Consider the following 6537-nt stretch of genomic DNA (forward strand, 5'->3'; position numbering starts at 1 on the left):
CCTTGCATGGGAGTGGCTGCAGTCGTTGTTAATGCCTGACTATATACTGATATATATAGTCAGTATAAATACTATATATGTCCACACATGTATGCATACATTAGTCATACCTTTACATACAGACTGCGTTTCTGGTCGTTTCGATAAAGTTGTTTCTTAGCTCTAAACTCCTCACTGTGTGCCTTTCTTATTATGTTTGAATTGTGAATTATTAATGCCAAATTGTATTTACTTATACTACGTATGGAATGCATAAAAAACAAATAAATTAGCTCTTTGGAGAACACATTTAAACTTCAAAAATGTTTCTTTAGTGAAACATTGACATGAAGCAACATATGAAATTTTAATCCACTTGGAAATATATACTTTTCTTCCTCAACCAATCTTTTGATCAGTGAGTCCACCGATGTTCCATTAGCATGCACAACAACTACCGGATCATATTAAAGCAAGGCCTGTTGATCCTGGACCTGCAGGCTTTTCAGCCTCCATTAACCGTCTCTTGCCCTACCACCAGACACTGAGAGTTGGCTCGTCTGGACAGTCTCCCACGGCAGACATCTATCATAGGAAGGAAGATTAAAAAAGAATAGTCATCAAGTGTTTAGAGCAAGGTTTTTTGAAAAAATGGACAGCCAGGGATTAAAGGTGAATGAACTGTGGTGGTTTGGGTGTTCCCTCAGTAAATAAAATTAAGTTAGAACTGCTACTTTTGTTAGTTGACAGTGTGGGGTAGATTGAAAATGTGCAGAAATGAATATCTTCCTAAACCAAGTTAGAGATGATTCATCTATGAAGTGTGTTAAAAAGAGAAGAATGTTCTGCTAGAATAAGAAATGAGCCGAGAAGAGAGAAATGGACAGTTAGGAGACAGACAGAGAAAGGGGTGGTATGAAGCACACAAGGAAGGCAGATGGAATGGCAGATTGGGGAAGTGTTTCACTTTCGCATGATTAAAAGGCATACAAATTCCAGCTTTCTATCTCCTTTTCTCTGAAGATCTATTCTTACCTTGCTGCTTCTCAAACATTCATTTTTGTAGATGTGTCATGATTTTTGGAAAATACCTGACCCATTTGCAGAGAACTCTCAGAAAGCAGATAACGTTCAAAAGGTTTATTTTAAACAAGAAACTAGTATGAGATCTCTTTGGAAGATGTTCATTTAACGATGCGGGCAGGAAACTTGGAAGAACAGAGGAGAGATGACACATTATGTGTCTTATTGTGGGTTTTGGTATAGATCTGGCCCAGAGGGGAGCATGCAGGGTCCAGGAATCATTGATCTGGACCCTGAATCCAGTAAAGTTAGATATCTGAGAGAGACTTCCAGACTCCATTGAGGGTGAACTGGTAAGAGCTAGAGGTTAGGCAGGAGAAGGAGCTGCCAGAAGAAGGTAGTTTTGGTAAGTGATCAAGAGCATAACAGCTGGGAAGATATTTAGAGTTTTATTAGAAGATCTCGTAGAAGGAGTCACCAGAAGAACAAACAGGTTCAATCTTAAGAGATTCAAGAATCCTGGACAGCTTTAATAAGGCATCGAAAGGCAACTGGAGCAATAAAGGACTTATCCATGCCAGATTGGTCTATGCTTTAACTATTTCCTATCAAATGTTAATACAGTTAATATTGCTTTGATTGTATTATTATAGAGAAACAGCAACACTTGAAATTACATAACATTTTAAATATAAAGACTGGTTCTATATTTGATTTCCTGTTATGTGCAGAAACACTGAATCATTCCTAGACCGGAGTACTCTTTCATGCTAGAATGATTTGAAAGGGGGAAAAAAAAAAAAAAAAAACTTTGGATATTTGTTTTCAGTTTCACTATTTGGTAATCATATAACTTTTGAGTGTCAAACAATATTCAGAATAGTATGTTTAGAAATGAAATTTCTTTTACACATAATATTGATCATAAAATGTGCCCCTAGAAGAATATGCTTCATGTTTCAAACACCTGTGTCTTTACTGGTTATTCACCGAGTTCACAATAAAATTGGTTGGTCAGTTTCAGACAAAGATAATTACGTGCTAAGGTAATGTCACTCATCAAAGAGTCATAGCCATGGGCTATGTGAATTAATTATCTTTAGTGTGTATCAAGTCCCAGGAAGGTGCTTACTGCCAAACTGTCAAGGTCAGACCAATGAAACTTGCAAATTTAAATGCCACTTGAAAGTCAAGATTTAAAACAAAACTCCCAAAACTGATATAAAGCTATTTTAAGTGTCACTAGTACCTTTGTATTAGTTCTATTTTAGCTCTAGCTTCACAGCGATATTATTTTGCTGATAAAAGTACCATTATTTTAAATTTGACAAGACCTGTGCTAATCTTCTTTTAGCAACTGATTAATTCATCTGTGCTTAATTTTTTTTTTTTTTTTTTTTTTTTTGGATCAATTATGTGGTCTAACAGACTGTTATTAATAAAAATGCATTAGTGTTGACTATGGTGTCTTAGGTCTTGATATCACTCCATATTGACTGCATAGTAATACTCTTCTTCCCTAGGGGTATTACATATGCATCAGAGGTTTCTAGAATAGTTCAACCTTTCACCCCTTGAACATTTAAAGCATTTTAAATTACTGTGATTAGAGTGATAAATATGGGGAACAGTAAGGTGGTTTCTCTGCTATGAAATTTAATTTGTAGCAACAAGTGAAATAAGCCATCAAAACTAAGGGAATTGAGTGTTCTTTATTATCACTTTAGGGTAAAAATGAGTGTCTTCTTCTGTCTGTATGTATATATTTTCATATTCCCCAAGCACGTTTTGTAAATTATAGCTAGTTTTTTTTTTTTTTTTTTTTTAATCTAGCCACCAATACCTAAACGTAAGGGACAATCTTTATTCAAAAAGACAAATAGCTAAATATAAACTAAAATAGCTAGATGTTAGTAGCAAGTTTTATTTGGCATTTAATTTAATAAATCATAAGTGAAAACAGCCTGAAACAGTGTGAAGTGAAAATACCAGATGACAGGTATTAAATAGGAGAATGAACCTATTTAAGTTGAGACAGCCAGATCCAGACAGAGATGAATGAGTGGTGAAAATGTATTACATCATTACTTTACACAAGGTTGGCTACATCTGGGATAGAGGGGTAATTGGCAAAACAACAAATTCACAACTGGAAGTCAGCTTTGCCAGTTTTTTCCCCACACATGAGAATAGAGAATAGCAAACAAGAAAACAGGCAGGAGGTGATGGAGAGGTTTTGGGAGGGGACATCTGGAGTCTACTGGAAATGGAGAAGGTTCCCAGCTGTCAGAGCTTCCCAGCTGTTACTCAATCTTTTACTGTGCCAAAAAGAGAGCCATGGGAATGATTGTACTGCTCCTCAGGTCTGCAACTGGATCAATATGTCTTATAACAATTGTTTGCTCCATACTGCACTAATATATCACAGTTTGGAAAGAAGACAGTGTCTGAATGTTTGCAGGCCTGTCAGGTGAAAGAAAGTCTGGATGCAGTTTTTGTAATTGCTCGTGATAGCACTGTTGATACAATGCCGAAGTTTTAGGGGGTTGATATGATTAATGTTTTGTGAAATAATATTAAAAAAAAAAAAAAAAAAAAATAGCCACCTGTTGTCATAGGTCAGAACATTGTGAAATATAAACAAGGTTACCAAAAACTGTTTGTATTTTTAAAACATTGTAACAATGTCTTGAATTGTTACTTAACGTGAGCTGCACAGAGGCACTGTTGTGCAGCTCATAAGGCATGTGGGCTGCAGCAAGAAAGTCCTAGGTTCGAATCCCAGCCTGGGGTCCTTCTACGTGGAGTTTGCATGATTTTTGGACTGTGAGTTTACTGATCTCTTGAAATGTGGGTGTGTGTGTGTGTGCATGATTGTTTGTCCTGTCTGTCTTTGTGATGGACTGATGACCTGTCCAGGGTGTACCCCACCTCTTGCTCGTTGACAGCTAGAGAGAGGCACCCGTACCCCTCACAACCCCAATAGGGGTAAGTTGATGGTTGGATGTTAATTAATGTAGCTTTGGATTGTCAATCACATACAGCAAAAGCAGATCAAGTAAAGCTAAAAAGGGAATTCAGGTTTTCACCATGGAGAGTTTCAGGTTTGTATAACAGAACTAAGAAAACGGCAGCAATTGAAAAAGGAAGTAGCAAAGCTGAGCAAAAAAAAACTGAGCAGAGTTGTCAGTTTTGCAATGGGCACAATAAAAACAGACCTGTATAAACATTGGCAAATAAACTAAAGAAAATTTTAAAATGACAAAAGGGTGAATGTATTAATTTTGATCAGTAAAGTGGAGATCATCTGAGGTTAACTGGTAAAGAAAGGCATTAGTTCAGAATTTTTAAAACCCTTTGGGTTTTTATGATTGCTTTTGCAGATTACATTTGGTTACAGAGGTAAAAAAAAAAAAAAATAAAACTACCACTATAGCAGCCTGACTCACTGAAAGGTGCCCACCAGGACAAACCTGAAGGCTGTCACTTATTTTGAAAATGCTTTCAAGTCTATTGCACATCCACCTTCCTGCTGAAAGTCATTGGTGTCTATCAAGGCAGCAACCACAGCACCACTCATGAACACCAACATAATTATTTTCAATTTGGCTTGACACACACACACATATATATATATATATATATATATATATATCTTCATGAAGTTTGATTCAGCATGTTTGTCTTTGTCAACTTTTAACTGAAATGCTGTGTGCTTTCATTCATCTTTTTTTTAATAGCCACCTAATCATTGCAGGGCCATGCAAGATTGGTGATATTGTCATGGGGTAAGTGGGTGAGGGTTCACCTTGGTCAGTTTACCAAGGTAAACACTCATATGAACAAGACTACACTTAAGTGCCATTCAGAGTAAACTTACAAAGCATGTTATTGATCTAAAGTGAGTGCACGTGAAGGAGAATGAAAATTGTCATGCAGAAATTCCCTGTTCAATACTTCATTTTTACCTTGACCAAACTGGGAAACAGCAATTACAACAGAGGTATAAAAACCAATGGCTCCTCCAAATCAAGTTCTACAAATTTTCCTCACTAAATAAACCTGCATGAAGACACCAAGGAGTCACTATTATTATAACTAATACAAAGTTTTGTGTGCAAGAAATTTTCTTAAAAATTTAACCTGAAATGAAATCTTTAACATCAAATCAAAATATGAGAAAAATATTTTTCTATTCTAGAAAACATAAAAATGCTTTAAATATGTTGGAATATGTAAAGAAATAGATAACCAACAAAGTCTTAGTGCCATGAAAACTAATGGATTTAAATGTTCACTGTCAGCACAATGAATTCCCTTTGATGGCTCTCGATGCAACAAATTCAAAGTGAAGAAAAAGACAACATCAAAATAGTCTGACTAATTATAAAGAGCACATGTTGCATGTTGCATCTGTGTTGGTATTTCTAAGCACAGCATCATGTAGGGGGAGCAGATGTATGAAATTGGCATCAGGGGGTTGTGGGGGATTGGTTAGGTACAGGGCACCCAGTGGGAGAGGCTGGCACAGATGGAGCCCCAGACTCACTAAGCAGCACGCAATGTCAGCTGCACAGCTCCAGAGAGCCCTTTGGGATCACCGAGGCCTTTGGCAGACACAAGCATCCTCTAATTTAGACTGCAATTAGTTTAATGGAGCAAAATCTAAATTACTTCAAACTAACACAGCTATGAGACGGCAGGGAAAGAGGCTTCTGCTCTTTCCTTCAGTCTCATTCTGAAACAGGTTAGGCTGTTTACATGAACACAAAAAGATTGAGATTCTAAAGAGCCTATTGAGGAGATTTTATGCACATAGATTTAGAATGTGGCAGGTACATATTATGAGAAAATGCAGTATGCTGTAGCGTTAATCATCTTGCATTCTAATATCCAGTGATACCGGTAATGTGTTACTCCAATATGACATTTTTTTTTAAGTAACAAGTAATCTGGTTACTGTTTCCAAACCAGTAATCAGATTAAAGTTATTTGCCTAAATCACTGTGTGCTACTACTTTTGTCATTTTCCTTTGTAAAAAAATAATAATAATAATAAAAAATTGCTTCCTTCTAAGGTCACAGTGTTATATATGCAATGAGTCACATTTTCAGCATGAGGACAATTCATGTGGAATACATATGAAGCAGCCAATAACATAAAGGTAAACAAAGATGCTTTTCTAGCTGGAAATGCCATCACTATTTCAAGTTTGTGTCAGCTAAAGAGAACAATGTTATTGCTTGCTATACACTCTGTGCTGGTGACAAAGTTGCATCTACCTTCAAAAACACTACGTCACATTTGAAGACTCATACTCAGTCACATCACGAACTGACAGAAAAAGTTCCACCAGGTAGCAAACAGGAGACCTGCAGGTGGTTCCACATCAACAAAACAAAAGCTGGATTTAGCTACAAAACCAATATGCTTTTGTCTTTTATTTGTCTTCTATGTTTCTTAAAAAAAAAAAAAAAAAATATTATATATATATATATATATATATATATATATATATATATATATATATATAT

This window comes from Poecilia latipinna, unplaced genomic scaffold, assembly GCF_001443285.1.
Source record: "Poecilia latipinna isolate Pla-1442-1.1 unplaced genomic scaffold, P_latipinna-1.0 Scaffold994, whole genome shotgun sequence".
Lineage (NCBI taxonomy): Eukaryota > Metazoa > Chordata > Actinopteri > Cyprinodontiformes > Poeciliidae > Poecilia > Poecilia latipinna.